The sequence below is a fragment of the Ursus arctos genome, unplaced genomic scaffold, assembly GCF_023065955.2.
Source record: "Ursus arctos isolate Adak ecotype North America unplaced genomic scaffold, UrsArc2.0 scaffold_19, whole genome shotgun sequence".
Taxonomy (NCBI): domain Eukaryota; kingdom Metazoa; phylum Chordata; class Mammalia; order Carnivora; family Ursidae; genus Ursus; species Ursus arctos.
Genome location: NW_026622863.1, coordinates 33,631,984 through 33,648,871, shown reverse-complemented (window position 1 = coordinate 33,648,871; position 16,888 = coordinate 33,631,984).

Here is a 16,888-nt window from a genome sequence, read left to right as displayed (position 1 = left end):
TCCATTCCAACCATGTCCCCCACCAAAAGAAGAGTATGTGAAGAAATCAAACTCCTTGCCATTCCCTTTCCCAGCTGTGTGTATTTTGTTCATTTATCATCAAGTGGGGTGGTAACAGAATCTTCTCCCTGGTCGTAGACATTAAATGAGGTCATCAGTGTTGGGCTCCCAGCCTGGCACAGAGTAGGCACCTTGACTGAATAGGAGCTATCTGATGTGGCTGCTGTCAGTGCAGAACCCGCCTCTCCCCGGCCCTGATCCCTGGCTTTCCATGTAGTCCACTCGTCCAGACCTTCCCCATGTGACCGACAACTGGCGCACACTCTCAACATAGCCTCTCTGCAGGGTTTTTCAGCCTTGGCCCTATTAACATTTGGGGCTGGGTAGTTCTTCGTGGCAAGCAGCTGTTCTGTGCACTGTGAGGTACTCCGCAGCATCCCTGGCCTGTACGTGCGGACACCAGTAGCAGCCATAATCCGTGACAACCAGTATGTCTCCAGACATTGCCACACGCCACCTGGAAGGCTAAATCACCCCTGGTTGAGAACCCCCGGTTCAAAGGAAGATGTTTTCCTGCCCTCTCAGCCAGCACACGCTACTCCCCAGGCATCCTGCGGGTTACCGTCTAGGGGAGATTATGTTGTCCACACTCATGCAATGGCATGTTCCTCCTCCTTCCTGGGGGCTGGAGCAAACACAGCCAGCTTTATCACACTGTCAAGGAACACGGGGACCCACAGGATGGAGTAAGTTGCAACCTGTTTTAAGTCGTGTTTCTGGAGCCAATTTAATGGCATGAGGCCATGCCTGTAATAAAATGCCAAGCACCAAAAGCCGGCAACAAAATCGTTCTTAAGTGGTCCCAATTTCGTACCTACCCATGGTGCTATTCCTTTTGGGGAACTCTCGGGAAGCTCCGTCTGAAAACTCTGTCTCAAAATTGCACCAGCCAGGAAAGCATTCCCAAACCTCATTTATAAAGGCATGAGACGCCAATATAATGGAACACACACTCCATCCCAATGGCATTTAATGTACTGATCAAATAATAAAATGTGCTTATTCTTCTGCTATGAGGAGAGGAGTCGTGTTTTCATCCTGAAGTCGGTGAATATCCTCCCCCCTCTTCTGAGCTGATGTGAAGTCAGCTCATTTTCTAGGCTCCTGGGCAGGGAGGGAGGAGGAGGGTGTGGGAGCGGGTTTCCTCTTCAGCAGCCTGTGATACTGGGTAGCTGAATGATTACTGCAGACACACACGCACGCACACACACACACACTTCTCTGATTTCAGAGGGCAAAACTGGGCATCAAAAGAACATGAAGTACCATCCTCTCCCGCTTCCTTTCCTCGCTTTCACCAAATAATTATGTCTGAGGTTAATAAAAAGTATTACAGAGGTTCGAGTGTTTATCTGGAACTAATATTTCTAACACACAATCAGCTGATTGATTGATTGAATTACCTACACACAACGGAACCTTAATAGTGGTTATCTCTGGAGTGACGGATTACAGGTCATTTTTTCCACTTCTTAAATCCATGTTATTGAAGTATAGTTTACGTGAAATAAAACACACCCACTTTAAGAGAACAGGTTGATAAGTGTTGAAGAATGTATACACCCATGTAACCACCATCTCCAACAAGACAGCAACACAGAACATACCCACAATCCCAGGAAAGTTTCTCTGTTGCTCCTTTAAGCTGAGCCCAGCCACCCACCTCTGGTCCCAGGCAACCCCCGCTCTGCCTTCTGTCACTATAGATAGTATTACCCCTTCTTGAACTTCGTATAAATAGAATCAAAAGAGGGGCACCTTGGTGGCTCAGTCGGTGAAGCATCCAGCTCTTGGTTTTGGTTCAGGTCATGATCTCAGGGTCCTGGGATTGAGCCCCGTGTCAGGCTCCTCGCTCAATGGGGAGTCTGCTCAAGATTCTTACCCTCTACCCTCCTCCCCTCGTGCTCGCTCTCTCAAAAATAAATCTTTTAAAAAATAATAAATAGAATCAAAAGCTATATACTCCTTTTGGTCTGACCTCTTTGACTCAGCGTGACAGTGTCTGAGACTTGGCCATGTTGGTGTGTGTATAATGGTCTCTTTTGTAGTCCACTTACTATATCCATCACACGGATATAACATGGGTAAATGTTGTTTTCTTCCTTATGCGCTCCCCCAACATTTCTACAACAAGCATGTGCTGATTTGTTTTAATTTTTAAAAAGAAGACCAGCGCCATTTTTTAAAAATTCACAGGGATTTTATGTAGAGCCCAAATGCCAGGCTGCTGTTGACGTGCGGAAATGGATGCCTGGCACAGCTACACAGAGGATTGAAGGCCATGGATCATATTTTTAAAAATAAAAACCACTGTGTTTTTCAGATTAATTGCATCTCTCTCCCACACCAGCCTTTGCGGTGAGCTGCTCAAATTGACCAATTTAAATGTGACCTCACTTCTTTCCCCTCCATCCGCTCTGAGTCAGTTGCTAAGAAGCAAGAAAGGAAGTATCGGGGGGAATGTGTTACATGTGTGAAGTACCTGCTGCCCCCCCCAAACTTGCCCACATCCCCCTTCACACTGGCACCCCCCCAACAATGTTCAGATGGGTGAGGATGATGGTATCACCCCCTTTGCAGATTAGGAAGCTGAGGCACGACCGGGGGTTTGTCTCAGACTCCACTGCAGGAGAGTGGGAGGATGCCACCCAGGGGCTCCAGGTAGGATGGCAGGGAGGCCGGCAGCACAAACTTTAGATTTGGATCCCAGCTGTCTGTCTTACTTAGCTGGGTGATGCTAACCAAATCTCTTAATTCTCTGACCCTCCCTCTTCCTCTGTGAAACAGAGATCTCGTGATCTTCACCATGGAGCTAATGAGATAATGTGCGTAAAGCGCCTGGACGAGACTGAGGAAGAAGTCAGCGTGCTCAATCAATGGTAGGGGAAAATGGTTTCTTACTCCTGGTATATTCTTTCTTCAGTCACAGCACCAAACTAGAACTGATTCCAGCCTACCTGGGTCAAAGGGAAAGTAGTGGACATTTCTTGCAGCCCCAGCAGAGAAGTGAGAAGCCAGCATCCAGAGGCAGCCAAGACATCTCGGCTGCAACAGAAACCAGAGTAGCTTCAAGAAGAGTCCAAATCAAGGGTGTCTCACTGAACCCCAACAGCATAAAGGTAGCCAGGTTTCAGAAAAGACCAGAAACCAGGGCCCAGGGCCTTCTTTCTGCTTTGTGTGTCTGCTTTTCTCTGCACCACGCTCTCCCCAACCCTGGTCTTCTCTGCTATGTCCCCTCAGCATGACAGAAGGTAGCCATTTGAGAGACCAGCTGCGATCAAACTAGGATCTCCTGGGCCCAGTTCCAAGGGAAGACTCGGTCGGCTCAGTTTGGGCCAGATGCTTCCCACCCCCCCTCACCCAGCCAGTGTCTGAGTCAAGTTTTACCAATATGGTTGCTGACAACCACTCCCTAAAGGTGAGAAGGATGGTTATGCAGGTCACTGTGAGCCAGACAGCAACCCCCACCCCCGGAACGTCTTATTACAAGTAACAACCATCTCTTTCACTGTGTTCCCCAACTATATGCATTTCTTTTTTTTTTTTTTAAGATTTTTTAATTTATGTATTTGTCAGAGAGAGAGAGAGAGGACACTCAAGCAGGGGGAGCAGCAGAGGAAGAGGGAGAAGCAGACTCCCCACTAAGCAGAAAGCCCGATGAGGGGCTCCATACCAGGATGCTGGGATCATGACCTGAGCCAAGGACAGATGCTTAACCAACTGAGCCACCCAGGTATCCCTGCATTTCTTAATCTTAATAATAATCATAGCAAATAACCACAATAGGGCTTACTGGGTGCCAGCCGCTGGTATAAGCACTTTGCATATGATGACTCTTTAAACGTCACAAAAGTGCAATGAGGTTTATTTTGTCCATTATACAGACGAGGACACTGAGGTACAGAGAAGTTAAGCAACTTGCCCAAGATCGCACCTGCACTTGGCCAATCTGGTACCAGACCCGCTCTCTTACCATGTGTTATCTATTTTAGCCCCAACTGTGCTTTTTATAATTCCTGTTAGCCCAAGTCTCTCAAAATGAGAGAAGGGGAAAAAAAGGATGAGGAAGGAGAAGAATGTAATACGTAACATTTCACAAAAGCATTTAGCTGTGGACAATGGAAAACACTGGAACTCTGTTGGCCATCTCCCTGTTCCATTCTGAGCTGGAGTTGGGGGAGCAGGCATGGTCACGTTGCCGCTGCCTCTCTGCACAGCCCTGTGACCCTTCGCTGGCCTGGGACCACCTGGGGCAGGACCTGCAGCTTCTTTACCTTCTACCCTATCCCCACACACAGCAAGGTTTGTTGTTGTTGAGAAAATGAGTACCCCGCCTCATGGTCTTCAAAACGCTTCTAAAAATAGGCAAAGAGATCAATTCAAATATCGTCCCTGTGAGACCTCAAGAAAAAGGGGTTTGTGGAAAGAATGTACACGTGAGAACCCAGCCAATGATGAGCAGCCAGGCCTGGGGAGGAAGAGGCATCATGGCGAGGTCTGCACAGGGCCTCCTCTCTCCCCTCTTTCTCTCTGGTCTCTGCGGGAGGCTGCTGGGTGCCTCACGGAATGCTACCTCTGCCTGTGTGCCTGGCACCGGGCCCCATATGGTCACCTCACCCCAGGCATCCAGGGCTAACTGGTCACTGTCTCCCACTTGCCCACCCCCAATGTCCAGGTAAAGAATTTCATGACCTGGCTAGACTTGACCCAGCCAGGCCCCCAAGTCTCCAGTTGCAGGCCCTGGGCTCGAAAAGGAAAACAACTTGCCTTCTCCCAGAGAGAAGTTGCCAAGCCAGGATTCGGGTCTGTGGGCACCTGGGTTAGTTTTGGGGGTTTCCATGACAAAGCACCACAGACTGGGCGGCTTGGACAACAGAAATGTGTTCGCGCAAGCTCCGGAGGCTTGAAGCCCCAAATCAAGGTGTCAGCAGGCTTGGGGCCTTCTGAGCGATGGGAAAGGATCTGCTCTCATCCAACTTCGGGTGGCTCGTTGGCAGCGTTTAGGCGTTCCTTGGCATGTAGATGCATCACCCCCATCTCTGCCTCCATGGCCAAGGCGTTCTCCCTGTGTGTGTCTGTGTCCAAAATGCCTCTTTTTATAAGGACACAGTCATATTGGATTAGGGGCCCGCCCTACTCCAGCATGACCTCATTTTCACTTAGTACATCTGTGACAACCCTATTTCCAAATAAGGTCACAGTCTGAGGTCAGGGGGGTTAGGACTTTGACGACTTTCTCAGGGACACAATTCAGCCCCGAACAGAGCCCAGAGCCCAGCACAGAAGGGCCACTCCATGCTGCCTCCAGCCAGTTCACCCCCCAACACGCCTTACTCCCCAGGCTCCGTGTAGCCCCAGAGGGCGTCGCTCTTCCTGTTTTCTCTGGGACAGGCACGGACGCAAGTCTGCCCTACTGCCCTCAAGCTCACACCAGAGCATTCAGAGGGAGCAGTGGTGATTCAAGAGGAGCCACTCGGGTGCCCTGGGCGGGGCATGACTCACCTCTAGCGAGGCACTTCGGGAGGCTTTATTCACATGGACAGCCCATTGTCTGCGCTTCTGCACCAGCTCTGGCTCCAGTAGGCAGTTTTAGCGGCGTTAAACCTGGACAGCACACAATGGGCTCATGAACCTCTTTCAGCGTGGACAACAATGACCCGTGAATCAAAGCCAGCCGGCGTGACCTCTGACCATGCGGCTTCACAATGCTGGTGGTTGACAGGTGCCTGGGTCCTGGGCCAGTCATTCAGGCAAGAGGGTTATTTCTGTAGTTATTCACTTTCTATTTTGTTTGGCTAAAAATCTTGAGTAGATTTTACCTAGAGGTTAACTAACCAAATCTACACTGAGGACTAGTTGCATTTCAGAGGCCCTGGATCTGGGTTCAGGGTGAAAAGCTGGCCCTGCCCATTTCTCCGGTGGTGACAGACATCACCAATCCATCAATCACCGTGGAATCCTACCTAAGATCACAGGCCAGGAAGTGGCAGGGTGAGGACTGGAATCCAGGACCCTGGAGTCTGTGCTCATTTTGTACGTTGATTTGGTGACTCATAGTTTTCAGCCTATACTTGGGTGTTTGCCCCCTTGTAGGGGAAAATGCTACGGGGTCATCAACACATCCAAATCCTAGTGGTCGCGATCCCCTCCATCACCAGGGAGCAGCCAGTGAGATGGAACATTTGCCTTGCCAGTGCTGAAAGAAACCACCAGAGGTCTTCCGTTGCTATCTTCCCTCGCACCAATCTGCTTTTCTTCTCCAGTGTCTGATGGAGGACATAGTTATTTCTCATCCTGCTGCTTGCTGTCTGAGTTTATGGTGTCAGATCCCTGGGGAGGCTCACCTTCCTCTTTGTTCCATCTGCCCTAGCCCCTCGAAAGCAGGCTGTGCAGCCCCTCTCCATCCCTAATGATGTATGTCTTTGCCTTTACCCTCTCCTGGGATTTCTACAGCTTTTCTCACCTCCCTGCCTTTCCTCTGGACCCCTCTTCTGGTATCACATCTCTCAGCCCCCAGGAGGAGGCAATCCTGGTTCCTGCCCCCCATTTCCACTGAGCCCCTCTGGCTCTGGTTCCTATCCCCACAAGCCCCTTTTTCTGCCCCCTTCCACCACCTACGGGGTCCTTCCTGGGGGCCTAATGGATGCGGCAGACCCAGCAAACAAGGTGGGCACACCCTTCTATGTGGCCACAAACCGGTGCAGCTGTGCAAAGTCCTAACGGTCCAGGGACTTTTTAAAAACTTTTTTACAAAAGTGATATATTTTCACTTGGACAAATAACTAGATATGCATAAGTTTAAAAAAAGCAAATCAAGGGGTCGTGAGCTCAGTGCAGGATCTGCTTCTCCCTCTCCCTCTGCCCCTCCACCCTGCTCATACTCTTTCTCTCTCTCTCAAATAAATAAAATCTTTAAAAATAAATAAATAAATAAAGCAAGTCATTTTGAATATTAATTACATATCTACTATATTCTAAACACAATATGCATGTTAGCTCATTTAATCCTCAACTGAGAAATTCCACAGGACGAATGACACGGTTTCTTCAAGCAAATAAATGGCAAGGTAAAAACATGAGAGAAGGGGTAGTATTTAGATTTAAAAAGACTTAGAAGTGCTCTCAACTGTAGGGAGACACGTGACAAAGCACAGTAACAGGTCAGCCGCTGAGCCTCGGGGATTATGCCGCGGAGCCCACAGTAAAATTTACCACCTTTGCTGGATGTTGGAACGTTGTCCTAATAAAACACTGGTCAGAAGGTTATATCAGCCAAATGTAATGTGTGGATCTTGCAGATCTGATTCGAGCAAATCAAATTAAAAAGGCATTTATGGGATGATCAAGGATGATTAAACACTGATTAGGTATCAGATAATCTCAAGAAATTGTTTTTAAAAAAATTTTAGGCGTGATCACGGTATTGTGCTGATTCTTTTTTACAGAGTCTGGGATTCACTTCAAAATAGCTAGTAGGAGGAAGTGCAGACGAAACACGATTGGCAATTACATTGAAGCTGGTTAGTGGAGGTCTATTGGACGATTCCTTCTTCTTTTGTGGGTTTGAAAATGCCCATAATGAAGAATTAAAAAAAAAACAAAACCAACCACTCTATAGAGGGGTACTGTTACTTTTCAGTTAAGGAAACTGATCTGAGGTTTAGAGATGTCAGGTTACTTGCCTGAGATCACCCCGCTAGTAAATCCCTTAATAGGGATTAAAGAATATTTCCTACCTGACATGCCATCTCCCATTCTCCACACCCCGGTGAATATCCATCTAAAACTTCTCTGCATATAAAAGGATTTTGCATACCTGAAAATAGATCTATATACTGCATGACTTCATCCTTGCGTAACACAAATTACGTTAGTCTGTCCTTAAGCAGGTATTCCTGATGGAGAACTATGGCAAAGGAGCTAAGCCATATAGACCGCCTCCTGAGCTGAGCAGTCTCACCTGGACCATTCAGAGGACACTCACTGGCCCTCCAGTGTCAGTGTCAGGGCATAGCACTGCCCCCATTTTCATAGAGAAGGAAACAAACTCAGTGACAAGTGGATCACCCAAGGTCACAGAGCTAATAACTGATAAGAAATTCAGGCGCGTAGGTGATGATGTGACTCGAGTAAGTTCTGCTTGCCCCTCTCACCTGGAACCCCAGGAGGGCAGCTGTCCTGTCTGCTCCCCTCACCACCTCACCTGACAGGAGAAATCAAGACTCACTGAAGGGGCAAAGGAACTCACAGAGGCAGGCAGCTCTCCACCAATGAGCTAGGCATCCTTTAAAAAAAAAAAAAAATTGTGGGGCGCCTGGGTGGCACAGCCGTTAAGCATCTGCCTTCGTCTCAGGGCGTGATCCCGGGGTCCTGGGATCGAGCCCCACATCAGGCTCCTCTGCTGGAAGCCTGCTTCTTCCTCTCCCACTCCCCCTGCTTGTGTTCCCTCTCTCGATGGCTGTCTCTCTAGGTCAAATAAATAAATAAAATCTTAAAAAAAAAATTGTGGTAAAATATACATGACCTAAAATGTGCCATCCTACCCATTTTTAAGTGTACAGCTCTGTAATGTTAAGTACATTTACAATGTTGTACAACCACCGCCACCATCCATCTCCAGAACTTTCTCATCTTCCCAAACTGAAACTCTGCCCCCATGAAACATGAACCCCGCACCCCCCAGCCCCTGCAGCCACCATCTGACTGCTCTAGCACCTCGTGTTAAGTGGACCCATACAGTATTTGCCCTTTAGTGACTAGCTTATTTTATTTCACAAAATGTCTTCAAGATTCATCCAGTTGTAACATCCAGTCGCTTCTTTTTGAAGCGAATGAAGAATACTCCCCCGTAAGTGTATACCACATTTGATTTATCCATGTATCCATCGGCGGGCTTTCAGGTGGTTTCCACCTTCTGACTACTGTGTCTCGTGCTGCTCTGAACAAAGGTGTGCACCCACCTCTCCGAAGCCCGGTCTTCTGTACGGGTAGACGTCCAGGGGTAGGGCTGCTGGATCATATGGCCATTCTTTTTCTCGAGGCACCCTTCCCAACCCATTTTTATGCTGTATTTTTTGCCTAATCACGAGCCTTTCTGTGTTGCCATGTTTTCATGATTTTGGTGGCCAGTCGTGGGTCCTGCTGAGGTGGAGCTCCTCTGGTATCCTCCTTCCTGTCTCTGCCTGGTCTGCCCAAGTCAACCTAGCTCTGGTGACTCAGTTTCAGGAACTCTGGCCACCTTAGGGCGCCCAACAGCAGCTGGATTTCCCTTTGTGCCCCCTTCCTAATTTACATTAAACGATCCTTTGGATCATCACACGGGAAAGTTCCTTCCTCACTCTGAGCGGGCGACGACCACAGTCTCCTTCTCTGCCCTCTCCCTCCTGTGACTACTGCTAAGTCTATCAGTAAGTTTGCATGATTAAATATTATTGAAGTAATTAAGTAATTACCTCCTCTCCTGGGGGCTATTTCCAACTTCTCAATATTATTAAGAAAACAGCGACAAAGAGAGTATTTTTTTTTTTAATGTTGTTGAACCAGTTCCTTAAGATTTATTTCTGGGGGTGGGATAACACATCACCGGATCTGGGATTGGGAGGAGGAAATGAAAGAAAATGGCGGACTGGGTGCCAGTCACTGAGCAAGGGAGACGGAAGGACGTGTACACAGGCTCTTGGCTTGCTCCTTTCCCACCCCTGTGAGGAGAAACTCTTCTCCCCACTTTAGATTGTCCCTGTAGTGGGTTGAATGTGTCCAGAAGATGTGGCTACCCAGAGTCTGTAAAAGTGGCCTTATTTGGGGAAAGAGTTTTGGTAAATACAATTAACTTCCGGATCTCAAGATGAGATCATCCTGGATTAGAGTGGGCCCTAAATTTAACGACAACCCTTAGAAGAGAAGAGGAGGGGAAACAGACACAGGCAGAGCAGAAGGTAAAGACAGAGGCAGGGATTGGAGGGTCGCACCTCCAGCCCAAGCAACGCCAGCAATCGCTGCAGCCACAGAAGCCAGCAGAGAGGCATGGGTTAGGTTCCCCTTGGAGCCCCAGAAGGAACCAACACCAAGACTTCAGACTTTTGGCCACCTGACCTGTGAGAGAATACACGTCTGTTATTTCAAGGCCCCGTGTTTGTGGTAATTTGTTATGGCAGACATAGGGCACTAATACAGTGCCCATCTCTGTAGTCCCTTCCAGAAGGACAGAGCCACCGTTCAGGCTCCAGCTGGGCTCATCCTTGGGGCAGGCACAGGGGTCACTGTGTTGGCTGCTCCACCCTGTCAGAGGGGAAATCCCCCGTATGCAGCGGGTGTTGATGTCGGGGGACTGGACACGGGGCCTCGGCCCACTGGGGATACCACAGTGGGAAATGGGGTGAGCACAGCCACCAGCAATCCATCTGGGAAAACATAATGACGCTCTTCTCATACATCAGACACACACATAAATTCCAGGTGGATGGAGGCCAGGACTTGAGAAACAAAACTTTGAATGACTTAGTAGAAAATATAAGACATTATTTCTATGACCTTGGTGTGGGGAAGGATTTCTTAAACAAGGTAAACCTCAGTGCCTGAAGCGTTTGACTACATTAAAAACCTCTGTACGTCAAAGGATAAACAAGTATAAAGACGAGGTAAAGACCAGTGGAAAAGTCTGGCAGTGCAGGCTAGGACCTAGGATTTACAAAGAACTCCTACGAATCAACATGAGAGGTAACTCTTGAGTCCAACTGTAAAATGGGCAAAGATTTGAATAGGGGATTCACCGAAGCACAAGCAAAAATCTAGGAAAAGATGTTCAATTTCATTAAAAATCAGAGGGGGGAGTATAGATTAAATGGAGGTCATGTGCCATTGCTCCTTCACCAGATTGGCAGAGAATGAAAAAGTCCAACAACATTAAGTAGCCATGAGGATGGCGGAGAAGCAGGAAGGCCTATGTCCTGTTGGCCAATGTGCATCAACGCAACCAGGGTGGAGAGAAAAGGCCTCACTTGGTGTCATGGGGTGAACTGTGCCCCCCTCCTACCACAATTCATATGTTGAAGCCCTAATCAGGGCCTCTGAATGTGACTTTCTTTGGAGATAGTTCTCTAAAAAAGGCAATTTAAGTTAAAATGAGGTCATATGAGTGGGGTCTACTCCAACACGACCGGTGTCCTTATGAAAAAGGGAACATTTGGCCCCAGAGACAGAAATGCAAAGGGAGAATGCAATAGGAAGACTCGGGGGAGAAGGGCATTTGCAAGCCCAGGGCTGCCCGGGGCCACCAGGGGCTCGGAGCAAGGCCTGGAACACGTTCTCCCCTCCTGGCCTTCATCAGGAAGCCATGCTGACAACACCTTTAATTTGGACTTCAAGCCTCCAGCACTGTGGGAGAATAAATTTCTGTTGTTCAAGCCACTCAGCCTAGAAAACCAATGCAGCCATCAACCAAAGCGTGGCTCTTCAGCTGTGGTCCACCCATCCAGGGGGGTGCTCGCTGAGAGTGTGAGCAGTCAACGAAAGCAGCTGCAGACTGATGAGGAGGGCGTGAAGCCGTGTGCGTACGTGTGGACACACAGGAACACTAGGTCTAGTTTCTGCAAGCATTAGTGAACAGTAGTAGTCTCAAAACACGCATGGGAAGAGACATACAGGAGAGTGGTCATATATCCCTGGAGAAAGAAGAGAAAACTTGGATGCAAAATAGCTCCTGAACTCAGGGCCTTCGGCTCCAATCTAGAACGTGATGCTTCTTAAAAAGGATTGAAGGAAATACAGTAAAGTTCACACATTCCACAAACATGGCCCACTAGGTGAGTGGCAGGGGTGTGCCCCATGCAAAGCTATACACAAGAGTCTGGGTACATGCTCTTTAATTCAAGACCCTTCTCTGGGCACACGTCACCCCTTCTCCTAGCAGACGTCACAAGGTTTCTCTGTATACAAGGTGAGTTTCAGAAAGCAGTATTTTACCCATATGAGCATGCGCACGCGCGCACACACACACACACACTCCAGAAAGAGCAACACGACATAGCAATTTTCTCTCCCTATTTTTTTTTCATAAAGAAACAGAAAAATTCAGAGGTACCTTTCACATAATGGCAACAGGAAAGAAAAGAACAAAAATATGCCAAGAAAGAAGCTGCCAGCAAGACAAAATGAACCCAGTTTCCCACAACAAAGGCATGCAAATCCCAGAGACTGTAAACCTATGAAGGCCCGGGAGGAGATGCAAACAGTAAACAAATTTATGGAAAATGTTGACTCTCAGGAGTGGCCAGAATCCCACCACCCCGGACCCCCCCCCCCCCAGCCCCACCTGCTCCTGTCAGGGAGCGCTCGAGGGGTCTGCGAGCAGGCTCCGACTCACCCACGAGTTCACTGTGTGCCCACTTAGCCAGCCCGCTCCGGGCACTGGGGAGCCCGCGGGGGAGGACGCGGGTGCGCTGTGAGGGAGGGCGAGGGTCCTCTAGCAGCAGTGCCTCAGGAGGGGCCCCCAGCAGCTGGTTTCCTACTCACAGCCTGTCTTGGAGGGCACGGGGCTCCTCTGACTTTTACTAGGTTCCCCGACGTGTCCCGGTCGGCCTGGGACATGCTTCACTTTTGCACTGGAAGTCCTGCATCCCAGGGAAACAGGGATCATGGTCACCCTACCTCTTCCAGATGAGGAAACAGGATCAGAGGGGGGAAGTAACCAGACCAAGGCCAAGTCGCCGAGCCAGGGTTGGAAGCTGGGCCCGTGGGAGTCCACGGGATAAGGGTAGGGAAGATGGACAGGTCAAAAGCACCCAGATCAGAGCAACTTTGAGTAAGCCCACACCTGTGTTCTTTTAGATAAGAGTAGTTAGTCCTCAGGGCTGGGTCAGGGCTGGTGAGGTAGGCAGACCCAGCTACCACCTGCGTCCGGACCAGGCCGACTGTCTCCTTGGGAAAGCAATTTGGCAGCTTACAGTTAACACTGCAAAATTGTTCATACCCTTTGACTGAATAATATTATGCTTGGAAAAGTATTCTAAGGAAATTATCCTTTTTTAAAAAAAATTAAAAAGCTATTGGAAAGAAAATGTTCTCTGCAGAATTATCTGGAAGAGAAAATAAACCTGAGGAGTCCACACAGGGCAACGGCTTCGTACATCATGACCCATCTGGCCAGGGACATTGTCACACAGCCACAAAAATGTAACTGATGACTATGTAGCAACACGGAAAACTCTTACAATGTGAAGCTGTAGCTTATGGAACAGAATAAAAGTCCTAAGTGTCTTGTGCCTGCAACTTTGCAAAATGCTTCCGATGGAGGACCAGGCTGGAAAGCAATGTGCAGAGTGGTGGGTGTGGTGGGGATAAAGGAAGACTTTTTAAAAAGATTTATCTATTTATTTGTGAGAGAGAGCATGAGTGGGGGGAGAACCAGAGGGAGAGAATCCCCAGCGGATTCCCCGCTGAGCTCGGAGCCGGAGGCGGAACACAATCTCCCGACCCTGAGATCACGACCTGAGCCGAAACCTAGAGTCAGACAACTTAACTGACTGCGCCATCCAGGCGCCTCAGGGAAGATTTTTTTTTTTAATTAAAGATCGTTTTTAATCTCCTTATATTGTCTTTTACAAATCAAGGAGGGGAAGCTAGGAATTTTCTGCACAGATAGGCTCATGCACATTGTCAAAGACATCACTTTGCCAATGGTCTTTGCGGCACTGGTGGAAATAGCAGATGATTGCAAACAACCTGAATGTTCATCAAGAGGGGAATGCTTCAGGGGCGCCTGGGTGGCACAGCGGTTAAGCGTCTGCCTTCGGCTCAGGGCGTGATCCCAGCGTTATGGGATCGAGCCCCACATCAGGCTCCTCTGCTATGAGCCTGCTTCTTCCTCTCCCACTCCCCCTGCTTGTGTTCCCTCTCTCGCTGGCTGTCTCTATCTCTGTCGAATAAATAAATAAAATCTAAAAAAAAAAAAAAAAAGAGGGGAATGCCTCAATAGAATGGGTACATCAATACAAGCGGACTACAGAGCTGTTAAAATAAATGAATAAGGCCGCTGTATGGCTATGGGATGCTTACTAAGGAAGGCCAAGTACAGATGGGTGTAGAGAATGCTGTGTGTGGAAAAATGACACATACACGCCTAGATTCCCATGCAGGCAGAGACTGGCTCTGAAAGGACATGCTGGAACTCCGCAAGGCGAAGATGGGAAGGCAGTCACCTCCACTCTGTGCACTTGGTACCTATAGGGAATTAAATGGTGAATGCAAAAGGATTTGTTCACATCCTCATCCCCAGAACCTGTGACTGTGACCTTATTTGGAAAAAGAGTCTCTGCAGATGTAATTAAGTTAAGAATCTCCAGAGGAGGTCATCCTATTAGCTGGGTTGGCCCTAAATCCAATAACAAGTATCCTTACAAAAGACACACAGAGGAGACACACAGCGAATAAGGGAGTCCCTGTGAGGATGGAGGCAGAGGTGGGAGGGATGCCATCACAAGCCAAGGGAAGGCCTAGAGCCACGGGAAGCTGGAAGAGATGAGGAAGGATCCTTCCCTAGGGCCTTCAGAGGAAGCCTGGCACTGCCCACACCTTGATTTCAGACTCTTGCCTAGAGAACTGTAAGAGAATAAGTTTCTGTTGTATTAAGCCTGCCAGCGTATGGTAATTTGTTACAATAACCCTGGAAAACAGGCTGGTGTGCTTGGTGAATGACCTGCCGGGTGGCTCAGAACGGGGGTTACCTTGGAGGTACTGACTGGGAGGGAGATGGGGGTTTGGGGCCAAGTTCTGCATCTTGATCTCGGTGGTAGTTTCTCAGAGTAAACATGTGTAAAAAGTCATGGGGCTGTACACTTAAGATTTGTTCATTTTATGGGATATAAATTACTCCCTAATTTTTTAAAAAAATTAAAAAGTAAAGGTTAAAATGTAATGAGGGGTCAGAAGATCCCCTACAAAGAGCAGATGCCTCATTTTAAAGTGCTTTCATGTGAAGTGGCCAAAAAAAAAAGTTTTGTATTCGGCACAAAAAGTTGGTACATCAGGATTCCCAGGAACCTTCCAGCAGCTGATGGGACTTTGGCAATGATATGCACGCCTACCCCCAGCAGGTCATTCACCAAGCGCTGATGGCTGGCTGGCCAGCCCACCCGCCCGCCTGCCGGAGACCTGTGTGATCCATGTCTGCCGTGGGCACCTAGCCCCCCACCTTGACCTTGCTTTGCTTTCAGCCTCCCATCCACCTGGGAGGCAGAACCTCTGAGGGCTGAGCCAGTTAGACACTGGGCACAGCCCTGCCCTCCAGGAGCCCCCAGCCTGGTGGGCAGAGAGCAGGTGCCTACTTGGTCATTTACACGGATGCTGTGCCGGAACGAGTGGATGTCCGGGATGCTGCAGGGAGGTCAGAGTTAAGTCGCTCGTTCTATAGGATATAGAAGGGAGAGCAGTGCTCTGCCCGGCAGGGAGGGAGGCACTGGGGAAGGACTTTCTCAGGCAAAAGGAACTGCATGTGGCAAGGCACACGGCATGGGAAAAAAGATGCAGAACATCCAGGGAGCCGGGGCGCCTGGGTGGCGCAGTCGTTAGGCATCTGCCTTCGGCTCAGGGCGTGATCCCGGCGTTCTGGGATTGAGTCCCACATCGGTCTCCTCCGCTATGAGCCTGCTTCTTCCTCTCCCACTCCCCCTGCTGTGTTCCCTCTCTCGCTGGCTGTCTATCTCTGTCAAATAAATAAATAAAAAATCTTAAAAAAAAAAAAAAAAAAAGAACATCCAGGGAGCTGCTCCCTGTGGCTGGGAGGGTGGGCTGGTGGCAGCTGAGGAACATGCCCATAATCCTGGAGACCCAGGGGTGCTGGGGCCAGTCACTGATGGTCTAGGGGCTGCTTTCCTCCTCTGGAAGGCAGTGCTGACCTGGCCTGCTATGACCTCTTGCAGGTTTGAGGAGGCGCAAAAGAGGTAACAGGAATATCACGTGGATCGTAACCCACTCCTAAAAGATGGTTGTCGGGAGGGGGCGAGGGGAAGGGATAACGGGGTGATGGGCATTGAGGAGGGCACATGACGGAATGAGCAGTGGGTGCTGGATGCAACTGATGCATCACTGAACTCTACCCCTGAAACTAATAATACGGTATATGTTTACTAAACTGAATTTAAATAAAGAATTAAAAAACCATAAAAGATGGTTTTCACCTGCTGTTCTTGTGAACTCGTACTCTAGTAGATCTCATTCAGATCATCTGATCCAGAAAACAGTTCATATGTTCCTCCACTCATTCAACATGTGTGTATTGAGTGCCCACTACGTGCCAGGCCCTGCTCTAGGTGCTGCGGCCAGAGACACGTGGCGAAGGAGACACATAAATGAAATCTAAGGTGTTTGAGGTGCTGTTAAGAGCTAAGGAGAAAAATAAAGTGGGAATGGAAGATAGGGAGTGGGGATGGCTTGATTTTAGGTAGGATGGGCCCTTTAATTTTGTTCTGGAATGTATCTCACTCTCCAGGTACATAGTAGGTGCTCAAAGAGTTTTGTTGCAGTTGTAGGATGAACCCTAAAATATAAAAGGCACAAGAGACCTTGACGGTCACCTGCTCCCAAACTCTCAGTTTACAGATGAGGAAGCTGAGGTACAGAGAGGCTAGTTCTTCAGCCACTTGTCACTACAGCTATGGCGTGACCCAGCAAAGAAGAGGCCCACGCTGGTTGCTGTGTGTCCCTGAGTCTCCACCGACGCTCCCTGCTCTGTCCCTTACAACCAACAGAGGGCAAGCCCTCATCCACTCGTGGCTGGAAGCTCACTGAAGCCTGTGCAGCCGACTCTGTTCTGGGTGAGGGGGACGTAGGGCTG